Source organism: Chiloscyllium punctatum, chromosome 45 (assembly GCF_047496795.1).
Source record: "Chiloscyllium punctatum isolate Juve2018m chromosome 45, sChiPun1.3, whole genome shotgun sequence".
Taxonomy (NCBI): domain Eukaryota; kingdom Metazoa; phylum Chordata; class Chondrichthyes; order Orectolobiformes; family Hemiscylliidae; genus Chiloscyllium; species Chiloscyllium punctatum.
The window spans coordinates 21417493-21439454 of NC_092783.1; positions in this window are offsets into that span (position 1 = coordinate 21417493).

Genomic DNA, 21962 nt, shown 5'->3' on the forward strand with positions numbered 1-21962 from the left:
CCCCCTCGATTACAATCTCCCAGTGATTGAAGAATTCCTGCCACAGTCACAATTTGGATTCCATCCATCAGGAAACAGTGAATGAGACCTCGACAACAAAGTGAGTCCAAGAAAAGCATAGATTGTAGCAATAACTTTTGTACTTTACACTTTTAATCTCATTTAGGCATTTGGATTATGGAGTGTTCTCAAATTTGGTTGTCAATTAGAAATTTGTCACCATTCTCCACTTGCTGAATGACAGCATGCTAGTTGTGATCCTCACCAACGGATCCCTCATAGATCCAATATGTGCACAAAATGAGGTCAAGCAATACTGTGTCCTTGCACCAACACTTTTATCTTCCTTGTCACAACACTCCATCCTATATCCTGCTGGAATAAAGTCCGTTCAGAATGGTTAGGAAACTTGTGTTGCTTTCAGCCCTGAACCAAGACTATCCTGACTTCTGGCGTTGAGCTGCATTTGCTAGTTATACTTATGTGCGCACTCACATTGTGGCTGAGTGATGTATTGTTGATATATTCACAGCCACGTGGGAGAGAATAGACTTTAGGCTATGCATCTGCAAGACTGATATCCTAAGCCCATTGTGCAACACTGACCCTACACTGTCGAGATCCAAGGCAAGCCACTGGATAATACTGATCAATTCTCATATTTTGGGTGCCTTCTTTCAGCAAGGGTAGACAACAGTGGTTGAATTCAGCATCACCTTTAGTTTGCCAGAGTAGCCTTTGGACTTGCCATTGAGGAATAGTGTTTGATGACGAAGACCTCAAACCTGACACTAAGCTCATTATATTCAGCATAGTAGAGTTACATGTGTTTCGGTATATGGAGATTTGTAAAATGTACAGCAGAAATGTCAGCAATGCATTCTTAAAATCCAACAAATCAATAGGTGTTCCAATATCTGTGTCTACTTTTACTGCTTTTACCTCCTGTAGCAGCCTGTAGTATCCAGTTGCATAGAAGTTGAAATACACTGATACCTTGACAGCCACAGACAGTGTAGTCCATACTTTCTTTTGAGGCTGGGGTTGTGATACAACATTTGGCCAATTTCAGTTAAGACCTCTTTGAAGCAAAGATGTTGAGCGTTGGTCTGTACTGAAGTTGAGGAAAAGGCCCAGCATTATAAAGAGTTATAGAGTCACAGAGATATACAGCACGGAAATGGACATATCGGTCCAACTCGTACATGCTGACTAGATATCCTAAACTAATCTAATCCCATTTGTTAGCACTTTGCCATTATCTCTCTAAACTCTTCCTGTTCAAATACCCATTCAGATGCCTTTTAAGTGTTCTAATTGTACACTTCCTCTGGCAGCTCATTCCATACACGCACCACCTTCTGTGTGAAAAGGTTGTCCCTTAGGTCCCTTTTAACTTTTTCCCCTCTCACCCCAAACCTATGCCGTCTAGTTCTGAACTCCCCCCATCCCAGGGAAAAGACCTTGTCTGTTTACCCTATCCATGCCCCTTGTGATTTTTATAAACCTTATGAGGTCACCTCTCAGCCTCCGACACTCGAGGGAAACCGGCACGACATATTCAGCCTCTCCCTATCGCTCAAACTCTCCGACCCTGACAACGGCCTTATAGATCTTTTCTGAACCCACTCAAGTTTGACGACATCCTTCCAAATAAGAGGGAGACCAGAACTGCGCACAGTATTCCAAAAGTGGCCTAACCAATGTTCTGTAAAACCATAACATGACCTCCCAACTCTTACATACAGAATGCTCCAACCAATAAAGAAAAGCATTCCAAATGCCTTCTCTGCTATCCCATCTACCTGCGACTCCACTTTCAAAGAAGTATGAACTTCAACTCCAAGGTCTCTTTGTTCAGCAACAGTGCCCAGGAACTTACCATTAAGTCTATAAGTCCTGCCCTGATTTGTTTTTCCAATATGCAGCACCTCACATTTATCTAAATTAAACTCCATCTGCCGCCACTCGGCCTACTAAACAGTCTGATCAAGATCCTGTTGTACTGAGTTTTTTGCTGTTCACAACACCTCCAATTTTGGTGTCATCTGCAAACTGACTAACGATACCTCCTTTGTTCATGTCCAACTCATTTATATACATGATGAAAAGTAGTGGACCCAGCACCGATCCTTGTGGCAAACCATTGGTCACACGCCTCCAGTCTGAAAGCCAACCTTCCACCACAACCCCTTGTCTTCTATCTTCAAGCCAGTTCTGTATCCACATGGCTAGTTCTCCCTGTATTCCATGTGATCTAACCATGCTAATCAGTCTACCTTGTTGAATGCCTTATTGAAGTCCGTATAGATCACATCCACTGCTCTGCCCTCAATCCTCTTTGTTACTTAAAAAAACTCAATCAAGTTTGAGAGACATGATTTCCCATATACAAAGGCATGTTGACTATCCCTAAGTAGTCCTTGCCTTTCCAAATACATATAAACCCTGTCCGTTAGGATTCACTCCAACAACTTTGCCCACCATTGATTTCAGGCTCACCAGTCTATAGATCCCTGCTTTTCCTTACCACCTTTCCTAAATAGTGGCACCACACTGGCCAACCTCCAGTCTTCCGGCACCTCACCTGTGACTATCAATGATCCAAATATCTCAGCAAAGGGTTCAGCAATCAGTTCCATAGTTTCCCACAGAATTCTAGGATACACCTGATCAGTTCCTAGGGATTTAGATACCTTTGTGTTCTAAGACATCCAGCACCACCTCCTCTGTAATATGGACATTTCTATTTCCCCACATTCTTTATCTTCCTTGTACTTCTCCACAGTAAACACTGATGCAAAATACTTGTTTAGTATCTCCCCCCATCTCCTGCTGTTCTGCACACAAGCTGCCTTGCTGATCTTTGAGGCGCCCTTATCTCTCTATAGTTACCCTTTTGTCCTTAATGTATTTATAAAATCCCTTTGGATTCTCCTTAACCCTATTTGAGAAAGCTATCTCATGTCCCCTTCTTGCCCTCCTGATTGCTCTCTTAAGTATATTCCTACTGCTGTTATACTTGAGTTTTGCTGTCTGCACCTGATATATGCTTCCTTCTTTTCTTGATCAAAACTTCAATTTCCTCTAATCATCCAGCATTCCCTACACTTATCGGCCTTGCCTTTCACCGTAACAGGAACATTCTGTCTTGTTATCTCATTTTTGAAGGCTTCCCATTTCTAGTTGTTCATTGTAAAAGTCTAATACAGCTGGCTTCACTAGATAAGTTGGGAGAAAGAGTGGATTGTTAAAGAGTTGGTTAACTGTGTCTTAATTGTTTTCAAAATGATTGGGAAATTGATCATATCCTCAATAAATTTGCAACTGTTCATTCATTTTGTCAAAGTTTTTTTGACTTATGTTCGTCAGAACAGTTTGCAAGAAATACAAATTAAAACCAAAAATAATAATTATAATGTGAAAGTGAAAGCGGCTGATTTATTGCCAAGTGAACTGTGGTTGAGGTGTTGCCATGGCATATGGACTAATTAGATGATGACTGACTGTTAATTGCCAATCTTTGCTAAAACAGGATACCCCTTTTATGCTGTATCAAAGAACAAATTCCTTTTTTTTGTAGAATAAAAAACAAGTTACAGACTGTACCTAATCTCCCCATGCTTTCAAAAGTCAAAACACATTGATGATATTAGATGTGATTCTGTTCAGCCCTATCCAACCCATCTCCACCACTTTGGCCCCCAGACCTTCTTTTCCCTCCCACAATGGTGATGATGTCCCCCTCATCATCACTTCCCATCCCACCAGAATCCACATCCAAAGGAGTATTAGCCACCATTTCAGCCATGCTCAACAGATTACCGCCACCAGATACATATCACTCCCTCTTCTTTGTCAGTCTCCCACAGGAACTCAGTTAACTCAACCACATTAGGGAGATTTAAACAATCCTTGTATAAGCACATGGATGTAGGGAGGGTGAGCTGAGAATAGTTCACAGGTTGGCATGACATTGAGGGCCGAAGGGCCTGTTCTGCGCTATGTTGTTCTATGTTCTATAACTGTTCCTTCTTGGGAACCTTAGTCCATTCGCAACAGCTCCCCACATACCCATGCCATCATACCATGCAATTGTAGAAGATACAATAACTGCCCTTTTACTTCCTCCCTTCTCATTATCCAAAACCCAGAAACCAAACAGACACAGAAGCAGCAATTTACCTTCAGCTCAATCCAGTTAACTGTATTCACTGTTCACTAACGTGGCCTCCTCTACGTGGGGAGATGCAGTGCAGACTGCTTTGTAGAACACCTATTTTCCAGCTGCTTGCCACTTCAACATACTACTGTGTTCTCTAGCCAGCACCTTGGTCTTGGGCTTGCTATAGTACTTCAGCAAAGCTCAGCTAAAAGAACAATGCCAGTTTTTCCGCATCTTTCTGGACTCAATACTGAGTTCAATGATATTAGGATTGAGCACCTTCTTCCATCAATTTACTCCAATCCTCACACGCCAGGCCTTGTTATTATACAGCCAATTACCACAAACAATTCATGGTTAGCTTCTAATGGACCTCATTAGCAGCTATTAATTCACCCAGTCTGGCCTTTACCTATTTCATGGGAATCATAGAATCCCTACAGTGTGGAAACAGAATCTTCAGCTCAACAAGTCCACACTGATCCTCTGAAGAGTAACTCACCCAGATCCATTCCCCTAAATTAACCCCTGAATAATGCACCTAACCTACACATCCCTGAGCACTATAGGCAATTTAGCTTAGTCAATTCACCTAACCTGCACATTTGGACTGTGAAAGGACACAGGTGAAACCATACAGACATGGGGAGAATGTGCAAACTCCACACAGACAGTTGCCTGAGCTTCGAATCAAATCCAGGTCCCTGGTGCTGTAAGGCAGCAGTACTAGCCACTGTGCTGCCTACACTGATTTCTTTGCATAACAGATTTTCTTTCTGTCAAAAATAGCAATTGCTGGAAAGACTCAGCAGGTCTGACAGCATCTGTGGAGAGAAATCAGAGTTAACATTGCAGGTCCAGTGACCCTTCTTCATTTTCAAAGAACACTTGGACTAGTTTATGCTAATCTGGTATCTGGTTTCTATCTTCCTTGTCGCAACACTCCACTCTATATACTTGAAGTTTCCTGCTGGAAGTAAGCTTCTGTTCAGAATGATCAGGAAACTTAACTTTTGTTGCTTTCAGTCCAGAACCAAGATTACTATTTAAACTAATTCAGCAGGGGGATGGAACCTAAATTGTAGTTGCATTGTCCAGGAGGTTTCAGGGTTGCATGAGTTCATTGGCAAGCAGGAAGGTGGTTTGAAGTGTGTCTCTTTCGATGCCAGGAGCATCTGGAATAAGGTGGGTGAGCTTGCAGCATGGGTTGATACCTGGCACTTTGATGTTGTGGCTGTTTTGGAGACATGGATAGATCAGGGACAGGAATGGTTGTTGCAGTTCCAGGATTTAGATGTTTCATTAAGAACAGGGAAGATGGTAAAAGAGGGGGAGGTGTGGAATTGTTAGTCAAGGACAGTACTACAGTGGCAGAAAGGATGTTTGAGGTAGTATGGGCTGAGGTCAGAAACAGAAAAGGGGAGCTCACCCTTTTCGGAGTTTTTTATAGGCCTCCGAATAGTCCCAGAGATGTAGAGGAAAGGGTGGTAAAGATGATTCTGGATAGAAGCGAGAGAGTATCAGGGTAACTGTTAAGGGGTCTTTAACTTTCTAAATATTGCCTGGAAATACTATAGTTTGAGTACTTTAGATGGGTCAGTTTTTGTCCAATGTGTGCAGGATGGTTTCCTGACAGTATGTAGGCAAGTAAACAAGGGGCAAGGCCGCATTGGATTTGGTACTAGGTAATGAACCAAGCCAGATGTTAGATTTGGAGGCAGGTGAGCACTTTGATGATAGTGACCACAATTCGGTTATGTTTACTTTAGAAACGGGACATTTATATAATGCAGGGCAAGAATTATTGCAGGGAGAAAGGAAATTATGATGCGATTAGGCAAGATTTAGGGTGCATAGGATGGGGAAGGAAACTGCAGGGGATGGGCACGATTGAAATGTGCAGGTTATTCAAGGAACATCCACAGCATGTCCTTGATAAATCTGTACTTGTCAGGCAGGGAGGAAGTAGTTGGGCGAGGCAGCCATGGTTTACTAAGCAAGTTTAATCTCTTGTCAAGAGGAAGAAGACGACTTGTGTTAGGATGAGATGTGAAGGTTCAGTTAGGACACTTGGGAGTTACAATTTAGCCAGGAAAGATATAAATAGATGGCTAAGAAGAGCCAGGAGTGGACATGAGAGGTTGTTGGTGGATAGGATCAAGGAAAAAAATAAAGCTTTCTATACATGTATCAGTAATAAAAGAATGACTAAAGAAGGCTACTAGACTAGACAGGATTGAGGTTCACAAGGAGGAGGTGTTAGCAGTTCTGTAGTGTGTGAAAATAAGTAAGTCCCCTGGGCTGGATGGGATTTATCCTAGGATTCTCTGAGAAACCAGGGAGGAGATTACAGAGCCTTTGGGTTTGATCCTTATGTCGTCATTGTCTACAGGGATAGTGCTAGAAGACTGGAGGATAGCAAATGTTGCTCCCTTGTTCAAGAAGGGGAGTAGAGACAACCCTGGTAATTACAGATCAGTGAGCCTTACTTTGGTTGTGGGTAAAGTGTTATAACCTTTTCTAAGAGGTAGGATTTATAATCACCGAGAGTGGAATAAGATGCAGAGCTGAGCTGAGAGGTGGCAAATGGAGTTCAATGTGGAAAAGTGTGAGATGATTCACTATGGAAGGAGTAACAGGAATAAAGAGTACTGGCCTAATGATAAGAGTTTTGGTAGTGTGGAAGAGATCTCAGTGTCCATGGATGTAGATCCGTGAAAGTTGCCACCCAGGTTGAAAGGGTTGTTAAGAAGGCATATGTGTGTTAATTTTTATTGGTAGAGGGATTGAGTTTTGGAGCCACGAGGTCATGCTGCAGTTGTACAAAACTCTGGTGCTGCTGCACTTGGTGTATTGCTTACAGTGCTGGTCACCACATTATAGAAAGGATGTGGAAGCTTTGGAAAGGGTTCAGAGGAGATTTACTTGGATGTTGCCTGGTATGGAGGGAAATCTTATGAGGGAAGGCTGAGGGACTTGAGGCTGTTTTCATTAGAGAAAAGAAGGTTGAGAGGTGACTTAATTGAGACATATAAGATAATCAGAGGGATAGATAGGGTGGAGTGTGAGATCCTTTTTCCTTGGACGGTGATGTCTCGCACGAGGGGACAGAGGTATAAATTGAGGGGTGATAGATAAAGGGCAGATAGATGTCAGAGGTAGTTTCTTTACTTAGAGTAGTAGAGATGTGGAACGCCCTGCCTGCAACAGTAGTAGACCCACCAACTTTAAGGACATTTTAATGGTCATTGGATAAAAATATGGATGAAAATGGAATGGTGTAGGATAGATAGGCTTCAGATTGGTTCCACAGGTCAGTGCAACATCAAGGGTCGAAGGGCCTGTATTGTGCTATAATATTCTGTATTCTATGGTTTATTACCCTGACCTCTGGCATGAAGCTACATTATGCAGATGGTGCTTGTGTGTCCACACTCTTCGTGGTTGAGCTAATGTATTATCGATACATTAGCAGCAAAGTGAGGGAAATAGGTTTTAGGCTACACATCTGTAAGACAGAGGTCTTCTGCTGGCCTGATCCCATTGTGCAGTTACCAAAGTGGTTGTGAAGAAGGGTCACTGGACCCAAAAAATTAACTCTGATTTTTCAGCACAGATGCTGCCAGATCTGCTGAGATTTCCCACAATTTCTATTTTTGTTTCTGATTTCCAGCATCTGCAATTCTTGCGGTTTTTCTGCTTTTCTCTATCTCTCTGGGCTTCATTTCCACCTATCGTTTACTGTTTACCTCTCCCACCACCCCTTCTATAGCATATGTACCAACCTTTTCCTAGCTCCAGTCAGTTCTGAAGAAGGGTCACTTGATCTGAAATGTTAACTCTGCTTTCTCTCCACAGAATCAAAACATGTGTCACTGGAAAAGCACATCAGGTCAGACAGCATCCGAAGAATGGGAGACTTGACATTTCGGGCTAAGCCCTTCTCCAGGAATGTTGCTCCTGCTCCTTGGATTTTGCCTGACCTGCTGTGCTTTTCCAGTGCCACACTTTTTAACTTTGATCTCCAGCATCAGCAGTCCTCACTTTCTCCTTTCTCTCCACAGATGCTGCTAGACCTGCTGAGTATTTCCAGCAATTTGTTTTTTGTTTATGTCTACATTGTGCATGTTGCAACTAACAAAATAGGTCCCAGCCGTTCGCTGGTTCATTGCTCAGGATAGCATCTTTTTGAAACGAATTCCCCTTACCAACCTATCAGTGTTCTCCACTCATTAGTAGGAGCATTGGAATGTAGAAACATAGGACGAGGAGTAGACCATTGAACATCTCCACATTCTAGGAGATGGCTGTTCATCTACTTTAATGACATGTTATCATACTGTCCCCATATCTGTTATGGAAACATAGAAGAAAGGAGCAGAAGGAAGCCATTTAGCCCTTTGAGCTTGCTCTGTCATTCATCATGATCATGGCTGATCAACTAACTCAATAACCGAATCCTACTTTCTCTCCGTAACCTTCCCATTCACCCCAAGTGTTGTATCTAGCTATCTCTTGAATGCATTCATTGTTTTGGTCTCAATTACCTGTGGCAATAAATTTCACAGGTTCACCACTCTTTGGGTGAGGAAATGTCTCCTCATCTCCATCCAAAATGGTCTACCCCAAATCCTCAGATTTTTACCTCTAGTTCTGGATACACCCACCATTGGGAATGTCCTCCCTGCAACTACTCTGTCAAATCTGTATGAGATCCCCCACTCAATCATCTGAACTCCAGCGTTCAGATGGACTGAAGGTGTTGGACTGGGGTGGGCAATGTCAGAAGTACCATGACACCAGGTCATAGTCCAGCAGGTTTACTTGAAATCAGGAGCTGTCAGAGCACTGCTCCTTCAGGTAAAGTCACCTGAAGAAGAAATGGGCTCTGAAAGTTCATGATTTCAAATAAGCCTACTGGACTGTAATCTGGTGGTTGCATGACTTCTAACTTTGCTCATATATCTTGATGACATTAACAACTAGCAATCTATCAATCTCTGTCTTGAATTCAGTTGCTTCAGTGTCCCTCTGGGATTGAGAATTCCAAAAAGGACGTTGGTTAGGCCATTTTTGAAATATTGCGTGCAATTCTGGTCACCTTCCTATCGGAAGGATGTTGTGAAACTTGAAAGGGTTCAGAAAAGATTTGCAAAGTTGCTGCCAGTGTTGGAGGATTTGTGTTTGAGGGAGAGGCTGAACAGACTGGGGCTGTTTTCCCTGGAGCGCCGGAGACTGGGCAGTGACCTTTATAGAGGTTTATAAAATCATGAAGGTCATGAATAGGATCAATAGACAAAGTCTTTTTCCTAGGGTGGGGTAGTCCAGAACTGAAGGGCATAGGTTTAGGATGAGAGGGGAAAGATATAAAAGAGACCTAAAAGGTAACTTTTTCATGCAAAGGGTCCGTGTAGGGAATGAGTTGCCAGAGGAAGTGGTGGAGGCTGGTACAATTACAACATTTAAAAGGCATCTGGATGGCTATATGATTAGGAAGGGTTTCGAGGGAAATGGGCCAAGTGCTGGCAAATGGGACTAGATTAGGTTAGGATATCTGGTCTGCATGGATGAGTTGGAATGAAGGGTCTGTTTCTGTGCTGTACATCTCTATGACTCTAATTGAAGAAACTCTTCCTCCTCTCAATCCTAAATGGGTTGCCTTTTATTCTCAGGTTTTGTTTCCTGTTTCTAGATCCCAGATCCAAGGGATACATACCTTCTGTATCTATTCTGCCATTCCCTTTTAAGAAGCTAATTTTTGTATGAGATCTATTCATTCATCCAAGTTCCAAAGAATATGGACTCTGTCTCCTCAATCTATCAGCGTAGTGTAGGAATCTCCATTGGACTTCCTCTGTGGCAAATCTATCCTTCATTAGGCAAAGAGACCAGGGTAAAATAAACTACTCCATGTGTAGTCTCATCAGTGTTCTTTGCAACTGAAACACGGTTTCTTTGTTTATGTGCTCAGATGCTCTTGAGGGAAAAGTTAACATACCATTTGTCATCTTAATTGCTTATTGTACCTGTGTGCTGGCTTTCAGTGAGTTTTGAACAAGGGCACATAGGCCATTTTCTAATCTTGTACTCAAAGTTTGGAAGAAGATTTGTAGCTTGGGTGCTCATTGTTGTGGTTCTGTTCGCCGAGCTGGGAATTTGTCTTGCAAACGTTTCGTCCCCTGTCTAGGTGACATCCTCAGTGCTTGGGAGCCTCCTGTGAAGCGAACAGAACCACAACAATCTTGTACTATTTAAGAAAACTCTGCACCCTCATTTCTCCCTTTAAGGTGGATAAACAGGCATGGATAGAAGACTGATTGGCTGGCCAATTGGCAGAAAACAGGAAATCTGCATATCATTGCAGGGTGCTGGAAATCTGAAATAAAAACAGAATATGCTTTAGAAACTGAGCAGTGGAGACAGCATTTGAGAGATAAAAATAGAGTGAATGTTTTGAGTACAGTTTGACTCTTCAGAAGTTCTGAAGGACAGTTGTACTAGACCCAAAATGTTAACTCTATTTTTCACTCTCCACAGATGCTGCCAGACTTCCTGTGTTTTTCCAACACTTTTTGATTTTATTTCCATTATGTAAATAGGTCTTTTTCAAATTTACAGGAGTTAATAATGGTAAGACACAGGGTGAACCCCTCTGTTAATTAAACCAACCCAGAAAAGCTCACTTCACCTTGTAATGTGTTAAAATGAGTGACCGAGAACTCCTAAATTCCATTTCTTAAAGTAAATAATATCAGTTTATTCTTTAACACTCAACATGAACATTGAACAGCTATTCACAACTCTAAGCCCCCCCTTTCTTTTCACTTCCTATTACCTGCTTCCAACTCTATAACAATATACTGTTCCAATAAGCATTTATTAAAATTATGTCAACTTAATTTCAAAACCATACAGCGTCTGTCGTCTCCAGTATCATTGTTCTTTTGGCTGAACATCTCTCTGGGCTGTCTTCTGGCTTTTACTGAGAAGATGTTTCATGAAAAGGCCTTTGATAGAGAGTAAGGTAAAAACAATGACTGCAGATGCTGAAAACCAAATACTGGATTAGTGGTGCTGGAAGAGCACAGCAGTTCAGTGTTTCAATCTCTTGGGTCTCTCTCTCCCTCTTGAGGGCAATCACTCTCTCTGACTTTCAAACTGTTGGCTTTTCTTTTAATATCCCCAACATTGGATCGTCTCATTGGTTCGAGGTTGGCAAAACAATAAATTCAAACTCGATTGGGTTTTAGTTTTAGTTTCCTGAGGCATAATTTAAGCTGGTTGGTTAAATTTGAATTGTTATCAAAACACCAACCAACTCAGGTATCTACTTCACAGACAAATGTTACATATTTCCTATTTTCCAGTACACTCTGGGACTGCTATGACGGGTACTTGTAAGCTCTCAGTGCAAAACAGCATTCACTCTTTTTCTTAAAGTACAGTATACACCTTCAACTTCATAACAATAAGCAGGGTTTCATTGAGCTGTTTGGGATCTCAATCTTTTTACAATTTGTATCAATTAACTTGATAAGGGGAGTGAAGGTGTGGGAGCTAAACTTGTAGATAACACAAAGGTAGATAGGAAGGTATGTTGTGAATAGGACTTAATATTGCAAACAGATCTGGGTAGGCTAAATGAGTGGGTCAAAATCAGGCAGATTGAGTATAATGTGGGAAAATATGGATTAGTTTACTTTGACAGGAAGAATGAACGAAAACAGAGCACTACTTAAATGGACAACAACTGCAGCGTTTTTAGGTGTTCTAGAGCACAGATCAGATTAAGTTAGTGTGCAGTTAAAGTAAATAAATAAAAGGAATGCTGTCCTTTGTTGTGAGATGTAGTGATTATAGAAGAACAATCTGCTTCAGTTTTAGAGGACATTGGTGAAACAATTTCTAATATTGTGTTCTTCTTAGTTCTCCTTATTTAGGAAATAATGTAAATGCTTTGGACTCAGTTCAGAGTAGATTTACCAGACTGATAATTGGAATGAGTAAGTTGTCTTGTGAGAAATGAATAGGTTGTATAATGAGGAAATGTTGGACAGACTGGGCTTTTTTTTCGCTGGAGCTTAGAAGAGTGAAGGATGAACTAATTGAAAATTGTAATGTTTTGACAGTCGTAACAAGATGGATGTGAAGAGGAAATTACATCTTTTGGCCAAGACCAGAATTAGCAAGAAATATTTTAAATTAGGGATTGCCCTTTTAGGATAGAGATGGGACTTTTTTGCGCATTGTGTACCTTGGAACACTGAGTCAGAATATGTTGAATATTTATTAGGTGGCTAATTTCCGTACAGGCGCAGACACAATGGACCAGTGGTCTATCTGTGCCATAAATGTTTTGTGATTTTGAGTATCGTTCTGCATCTTCCGTTGCTACACCTTTTATAGTCTTACATTGTCAGCATTGTTTGCCCTTCTTGCTTTCCTCAATTCCTAGGAAGGATAGATGTATCATTTTGATGGTTTCAGTCAAACCTCAGGCAATGGCCTTGTTGGATGAAATGAGAGCAAGGAGGATAGGCCTGGGTTTGGCACGTTGCATAGAATAGAGAGATAATCTGAGCAATGCAGAATTGTGGCCAGGCACTGTAGGCTGGAGGATGAAAAGATCTTGCATCTATTGTATCCATTTTATAAATACATTAAGGACAAAAGGGTATCTAGGGGGAGAATAGGGCCCCGAAAGGATCAGCAAGGCGGTCTTTGTGTGAGCCACAAGAGTTGAACGAGTTAAACGAGTATTTTGCATCAGTATTTACTGTGGAAAAGGACATGGAAAATATAGAACATGGGAAATAGATGGTGACATCTTGAAAAATGTCCATATTACAGAGGAGGAAGTGATAGATGTCTTAAAATGCGTAAAAGTGGATAAATCCCCAGAATCTGATCAGGTGTACCCTAGAATTCTGTGGGAAGCTAGGGAACTGATTGCTGGGCCTCTTGCTGAGATATTTGTATCATCCATAGTCACAGGCAAGGTGCTGGAAGACTGGAGGTTGGCTAATGTGGTGCCACTATTTAAGAAAGGTGGTAAGGACAAGCCAGTGAGCCTGACATTGGTGGTGGGCAAGTAGCTGGAGGGAATCCTGAGGGACAGGGTGTCCATGTATTTGGAAAGGCAAGGGCTCATTAGGGATAGTCAACATGGCTTTGTGCATGGGAAATAATGTCTCACAAACTTGATTGAGTTTTTTGAAGAAATAATAAAGAGGATTGATGAGAGCAAAAATGGTGGACGTGATCTATATGGGCTTCAGTAAGGTGTTCGACAAGGTTCCCCATGGGAGACTGGTTAACAAGGCTAGACCTCACGGAATACAAGGAGAACTAGCCATTTGGATACAGAACTGGCTCGAAGGTAGAAGACAGGGTGGTGGTGGAGGGTTGTTTTTTAGCCTGGAGGCCTGTGACCAGTGGTGCGCTGCAAGGATTGGTGCTGGGTCCATTACTTTTCGTCATTTATATAAATGATTTGGATGTGACCTTAAGAGGTATAGTTAGGACGTTTGGAGATGACACCAAAATTGGCGGTATAGTGGACAGCGAAGTAGGTTACCTTGGATTACAACAGGATCTTGACCAGATGGGCCAATGGGCTGAGAAGTGGCAGATGGAGTTTAATTTAGGTAAATGCAAGGTGGTGCATTTTGGGAAAGCAAATCAGAGAAGGACTTACACACTTAATGGTAAGGTCCGTGGGAGTGTTGCTGAACAAAGAGTGCAGGTTCATAGCTCCTTGAAAGTAGAGTTGCAGGTAGATAGGATAGTGAAGAACGCATTTAGTGTGCTTTTCTTTATTGGTGAGAGTATTGAGTATAGGAGTTGGGAGGTCATGTTAGGGCTATACAGGACATTGGTTAGGCCAGTTTTGGAATATTGCATGCAGTTTTGGTCTCTTTCCTATCAGAAAGATGTTGTGAAACTTGAAAGGGTTCAGAAAAGATTTACAAGGATGTTGCCAGGGTTGGAGGATTTGAGCTATTGGGAGAGATTGAATGGGCTAGGGCTGTTGTCCCTGGAGTGTCGGAGGCTGAGGAGTGACCTTCTAGAGGTTTGTAAAATCATGAGGGGCACGGATAGGGTAAATAGACAAGGTACTTTCCCTGGGATGGGGAATCCAGAACTAGAGGGCATAGGTTTAGGATGAGAGGGGTAAGATATAAAAGAGAGCTAAAGGACATTGCTTTCACTTGTGTCAGGAATGAGCTGCCAGAGGAAGTGGTGGAGGTTAGTATAATTGCAACCTTTAAATATGAATAGGAATGGTTTGGAGGGATATGGGCCAGGTGCTGGCAGGTGGGACTAGATTGGGTTAGGATATCTGGTTGGCATGGATGGGTTGGACCGAAGGTTCTCTTTCCTTGCTGTACATCGCTATGACTCTGTGACTCTATTTGAGACTAACATTGCCAGACAAAACATATCCAGGTTAAAAGATAGGCAATACGTGACTGAAATTTTAAGGATTTAATTCTTCCAGCAGGGTGGGAAGGACTTGTTTGAATTGTTCCACTCAAAGGTCTTGGAAGCAGTCACTGCCTCTGGCAGCTCATTCCTGACACAAGTCACGCAACTATAGAGATAAGGAAGAGAACAATCTCTAGGAACAGAGATTTTGAGGGAATAAGGTGATGAGCCACATCAGCCGTGACATAAGAGAACTGTATGCATACTGTAGGATTTAATAGCTCCCCTTTGCTATCTGCACAATTTCTAATTTTTTAGTAAAGCATAGACCACGTACATGCTTATGGCGTAGTGACATGTGAACAGAAGTGCTGAGGTGAAAGACCACATGGTTTTAAGGACAGGCTTAGTTGAGGCAAGGACCATAATCATGCTTCCCTCGAAGAGATCAAGGTCACGGAAGTATGCAGTTTGTGCTGGTTCAGTTTTATGCATTCAGTGCTAAGGTGCTGAATTCAGTTTTTGTATTCAGTTTCAGGTTTCGAAGGAATCACATTGCCAGCATAGTAAAATGAAGAAAGCATATTTTGTTCGCAAGTTTTGAGAAGATTTGTAGCTGAGGTTGAGGATGTAGGTTTGTTCGCTGAGCTGGAAGGTTCATTTTCAGACATTTCATCACCATACAAGGTAACATCTTCAGTGAGTCTGCTGATGTTTCCTGCTTTCTATTTATATATTTGGGTTTCTTTGGGTTGGTGATGCCATTTCCTATGATGATGTCATTTCCTATTTTGGTGTCATTTCCTGTTCTTTCTCTCAGGCGGTGGTAAATGGGTTTGTTGATAGAGTTCTGGTTGGAATGCCATGCTTCTAGGAATTCTTGTGTGTGTCTCTGTTTGGCTTGTCCCTACGATGGATGTGTTGTCCCAGTCAAAGTGCTGTACTTCCTTGCCAGTATGTAAGGATACTAGTGAGAGAGGGTCATGTCGTTTTGTGGCTAGTTGATGTTCATGTATCCTGGTGGCTAGTTTTCAGCCTGTTTGTTCAGTGTAGTGTTTGTTACAGTTCTTGCATGGTATTTTGTAAATGACATTAGTTTTGCTTGTTGTCTCTGTAGGGTCTTTCAAATTCATTAGCTGCTGTTTTAGTGTGTTGGTGGGATTGTGGGTAAAACAGCAGCCTGATGAGCTGGTTCTGTGAAGTAGATTGAGTTTGTGATATAATTAAACATTTCCGCTGATCATGCAGCACATTTAATTTATGTTCTCATTCTTGTGATTAGACCGTCCACCCCTCACTCCAGCTATTCCCAGCCAGCTGTCAAAGCCCATAAATCTGTAGCTTATTTTTCATTAACTTATTATCCAATTATAACTTGAAAGACCCTATACAGACGACAAGCAAAACTAATGTCATTTACATACAGATACCGACAAGCCAGATTTGCGCTAAGGTTCTAAAACTTTTAACAGAGTAGTGGTGCCAGCTCTTACCCCTAGGTGTTCTCCAGGCTACCCCCTTTATTGCTGCAAACAAGCTGTCTTTATACAGAATTTGATATTAAAATTATAAAAACGCCACATATCCTTAATTAGATAAGCAACAATAAAATGGCAAAAGTTTGCAGAGGAAGAGAAACGCATTGACAGGTCTGTGTACACTTGACTAATTAAACTACCTCTCCATCAAAGTGGGAAACCTTGATCCAGCCAGGCCAAATGGTCATTTGCTTTGGCATGTTCATCACAGTGAGAGACTAGTCTAAACTATGTGACAAAGGTCATGGGGTCACCTTGCTTAGCTAACATGTCCAGTGTCATTTTCCTATAAAATGGCTGTTTCTTTTAAAATCATCTAAGATTCCCACAATGCAACTGAAAGTCATAACATTCCTGGATCTTGAGCTCCAGGGAACAACACACACATTCAATCCATGACAAGCCGGTGTTCATTCAAATCAGACCATAAAGGATTAATCTTTCTGACGTGTCTGTCTCTCTTTCTCTCTCTGTGTCCCTTGAACTCTTTAGTCAATGAATGTAACTTACAGAAGAATGTTTTCTCTCTCTCTCTCTCTCTCTCTCTCTCTTTCTCTCACTCACTCAGACGTGAACAGCTTCCAACTTTTAGTCTTGGTGTTTTCCTAGCCTGGAAGGGGAATGAGATATTCACTTCCCAGAACAGTCAAGATGAGGGAGCTGGGCTTCATAAATTCAAATCTGCTCAGTTAGGTTTACATGAAAATGTATCAGGATTGTTCTGTTATGTGCATGTTCCATTCAGTTTATTAAATTACAAGTTCTTTTCCTACTGAGTATGAGTTTTGTTAAGAATCTTTGATATAAACCAGCAATTTAGTTATTTGCCATCCCGCTGTGAAATATATGTGCCTCCAGCCTCCGGCATGAGAAAGAAGTACTGTCACACATTCCACAAGTGAACAAAGGCTATTGCCTTATTTACACTGATCCATTGACACTAAGAACAAATGTCTCCAACTCTTCTGAACAAATGGGCTGCACACCCCCCCCCCCCCCCCCCCCTCCGCCGCCACCCCCGTGGTGGAGCACTTTCCCTCATCTCCTTAGCAGATGTAAGGCTACCAACTTCCTCAGAGGAATGCACAGAACTGTAAGAAAAAGGTCAATAATCTTCCTCACGTAGCTATCATTAGTGCCATCACACTCTGTTTCCTCACAATTATTCTGTTCCTGCTACTGGAACCACCTGCCATCAAGGTTCATGCCCTACCATTCTCACTGCCTTCCCTCTTCTTGCAACATCTTCACTTGCTTGTGGTTACTCACCCCACCTCCTGACACCACTAACCCTGCATGACCTCAATGTTCCCGATCACTCACATAGGACACCTCTCCCAAAAGTAATAGCTTTGCCACTCACTTTCAGTTCCCTTAGTACCTTCATCTATGTCATTCCATAATTAGGCAGAGGCAGAGAGAAGTGGTGAGCTGCCTGACATTCAGTTCCCTGGGTCCAAATTCTGAGCATTTCCAAGCCACTGGATTAACATCAATGATTGCCTTTAACTTACTGTGCTGGAATATCCTGACTGAAGGCTATCTAATGCACTTGACTGAGGACTACTGACAACAATGACAAATTTCTTGGTTTTGTATCTGCGTTGGACAGCACAACAGTACTGTGAGCCTAACATCTCTGTCTGAGGGACAAGGCACAAAGAAAGATAAGCATGCTGTGAAAATCCAGCACCAAGAACAGTCTAGAAGCTGGATGCATGACCCTTAGTGTAAAGTTTAGTTGGTGCAGCATTGCAATGATAGTTGCTATTGTGCCCCAACTTAAGGGTTCTTAGAGCCTGGTTGTGAGATGCCAATGTCTGTGGATAAGGGGTGCATGGCTAGTGGAGCGTATCCTGAGATATTAGCGACTAATATGGAGGTTGTTTGGAGCAAGAAGTGTACTGGTGGTGTCAGGTATCCGCTCTGAATTCCATGTCAAAAATTGTCACTGTCTAGTTTGCTTGAGGTGAGTGGTAGGTTAGGCAACTGCATATTAATAAGGTGTAGTTAAAACGATTGTTAACAAGTAGTGATTCCCCCTTAGCTGGCAACTCGCCACTCCCGAGGGAGAATTTTGTCTCGATGCTGGGAAATTAGTCAAAACGATGTACTGAGTTGCTCCTACTATGAAGATATGCTTCATGCACAATTCGCCACATTTCTCACTTCAGTCCATGCTGTTCATGCTCTTTTAAGATTCTACCAATCAACAAGTCACCTCCCATCCTTCAACAGAGTGCCTTCACCTTGCCCAAATCAATGTCTCACCATGTTCACCCTTCTCCACAGACCTACTCTCCCTCTGCTGCTTTGGCCAGCACCCCCCCCTCACCCCGACCCAGCCAGTCTCCTCCCCAGTCAGCTTCTGTTACACTTGGAGATGCTGCACCACAACTTAATAATTGGCCATAAATTAAAGCATAAAAGACTAAAGGAGCAAGTACCTATTCCAAAGTCCGACAAGAACTCAACATTGCTATGTATGGGATAGTCAAATGTATAGAACTTCGTAGGGGGACAGCACATAATGTGGGCAGGTTGCGCTTATGATTTGCAGATAAACGTTTGGGCACCAGACATTTCGGGGAGGTGGACTGTGGCTCAACTTGCCTTTTAAGTCAGAGAACTTAATTGCTGAAGTTTATCACGCTGTTCACATTCTGTATTTTGCCTCTTGCCCAATTAGTTCCCCTGTCTGCCATTCTTCTTGCTTTCTCCAGGACTGAAAGGTTTTGCCCATAGTTCCAATTCAGGGTGATGTATGGCCTTGAAATTAGATGGTAATGTTTCATGGGTTTGTTGCCCTTGACCTTTTATGTGGTAGTGGTTGTCTGTTTGGAAAGTACTGTCCATCTTCTGTGAAGTGAGAATATAGAAATAATATAGTACAGGTACTGGTTGATCTCCTTTTAATCCATGTTTCATCCACGCAAATTTGCTGTAACGTGATTAATGAATTGGGGATAGTGTTTCGAAAGCGCAAACTTTTAAAATGTATGTTGGTTGTAAAGCGATTATTTCACCAACATTTTAAGCACTGTTCCTAAAGCACTTTTTCTATAATGTGGGGTTCCACAAGAACACAATCAGCGTGCTATAGAAGAACTGATTGTACTGTGTTCTAAATCCTGCCTCCTTGGAACTGAAACCATGCCAAATTGTGGACTTGGCAGATTTTAGGGGACCAATCAACTCCTTCACACAGGATTCACATGTAATGAGGAAAATGGGCTGATTTCTGATTTCTTTGCCTGAAAGCCAATGGAATCTTGCAATTTGAATGTTACTGATGGTGGAACAGACAGCTTTGTTTGTAAACTATGATTATAAAACTTACGTCACAAAGCTTTACTTACTTAAATCATTTCAGATCACAGATTCAAAATGGTGTTATGACTCAGAAGGAGGCTAGTTGGCCCATCGTGTTAGCACTAGCTCTTCAAACAAGCATTATTCCCTACTGCCAATTTCACATTATTCTTATTTAAGCAATCACCCATTAACCTTTTGAATTCCTGAATTAAATCTGCCTACACAACACTTTCAGACAGTGCATTCCATACCCTAACAACTGTGTATGTGAAAAAGGCGTTTCTTCTCACGTCATATTTGCTTCTTTTTAAATCACTTTAAATCTGAGCTCTCTGATTCTTGATTCTTTTACTAGCAGGAACAATTTCTTCCTATTTCCTCTATCAACTTCACTCATGATTTTGAAAACCACCATCAGATCACTTCTTGGTCTTCTGTCCAAGGAGAACAGTCTCAATTTCTTCACTCCGTCCTCACAACGGAAACTTCTCATCCCTGGAACCATTTTTGTAAATTACCTCTGTACTCTCTCCAATTCATTCATATCCTTATTATAATATACGTCCAGAACAGTGCACAATACTCTGACTGAGGTCTTACAAATGTCATGTACAAATTCAATGTCACCTCCTTGCCAGCTGAAGGAAAAATCCCTCATCTTCTGCCTTGGGACCCTCCACCACATGGTATCAACACTGACTTCATCAGTTTCTAAATTTTCCCTCACCCACCTCATCCCAGATCCAACCCTCCAACTTGGCACCACGTTCTTGATCTGTCCTACCTATCCATTTTCCTTCCCACCTATCTATTCTACACTCCCCAACGACCGATCACAATTATCTCCCACTTGCATCTACCTATCACCTTCCCACCTACCCCCCCCCCCCCCCCCCCCCCCCAAGCACCACCCCCACTCCTTATTTATCTCTCAGCCTCCCTCCCCCTCCACATTCCTGATGAAGGGCTTATACCCGAAACATTGACTTTCCTGCTTCTCGGATGCTGCCTGACCTGCTGTGCTTTTCCAGTGCCACACTTTTTGACTCTAATAAACTATGCACCTATTAATAAAGCCAAGGCTACTGCATCTTTTATTAATTGCTGCCTCAACCTTTCCTATCAGCGTCAGTGTGATCTATGCACATACATACCCAGGTACCACTGCTCATGCACTCCCTTTAAAATTATACCTTCTATTTAATGTTGTCTTTCAGTGTACTTCCTATCAAAATGCTTTACTACTTATTCTCTTATGAACTTAAACCACCACCTATCCGCCCACATCACTAACTTATCTGTATTCCATAGATTTATTCATATATCAACTAAAATTTGGCACAGTTTGCAGGTTTTGTTCTTAATATTTTCTCAAGTCAACATTACCAGTCGTCTCATAGAACATTATTATACCCTATGATACAGAGTGCATATTTCACTCTTCAGTATTTAATTAGACCATTGAATCATAGAAAGGTTACAATAAGGAAAGAGACAATTCAGCCAATCATTTCTATTCAAGCCGAATAAACTAACCACCGATTCTCGTCATCGTTTGCAGCACCTGACCTGTAACCTTACAGGTTTAGTACTTCAGGTGCAGATTTAGGTTCTTTTAAAATTAACTGAGGGATTCTGGCTCAGCCACAAAACCTGGCAGCAAATTCCACACACCTACCATCCTCTGGATGAAAGGTGTCTCCTCTGCCTGTTGCCTTAAATCTGTGCAGTTTGGTATTTGAACTCTGTTAGGGAACAGGTCTTTGGAGTTTAATGTTTCCAAGCTCCTCATTATTTTGTACACCTTGATTAACTTGCACCTCATTCTCTTCTAAGAATGAAGAACAAAGAACAAAGAAAATTACAGAACAGGAACAGGCTTTTAGGCCCTCTAAGCCTGCATGGATCCAGATCCTCCATCTAAAGCTGTTTCCTATTTTCTAAAGATCTGTATCCCTCTGCTCCCTGCCCATTCATGTACCTGTCGAGATACATCTTAAATGGTATTATCGTGCTGCCTCTACCACCTCCGCTGGCAATGTGTTCCAGGCACCCACCACCCTCTGTGTAAAGAACTTTCCATGCATATCTCCCTTTAACTTTTTCCCTCTCACCTTGAACTCGTGACCCCTAGTAATTGAGTCCCCACTCTGGGGGGAAAAAAGCTTCTTGCTATCCACCCTGTCTATACCTCTCATGATTTTGTCGACCTCAATCAGGTTTCCCCCTCAACCTCCGTCTTTCTAATGAAAATAACCCTAATCTATTCAACCTCTCTTCATAGCTAGCATCCTCCATACCAGGCAGCATCCTGGTGAACCTCCTGTGCACTCTCTCCAAAGCATCCACAACCTTTTGGTAATGAGGTGACCAGAACTGTACGCAGTTTTCGAAATTTGGCCACACCAAAGTCTTATACACCTGGAACATGAACTGCCAACTCTGTACTCAATAAGGAAAACACCCATAGCCTGTGAGTTAGCAGTAATTTTCATGCCTTGTCAACTTTCTTGTAA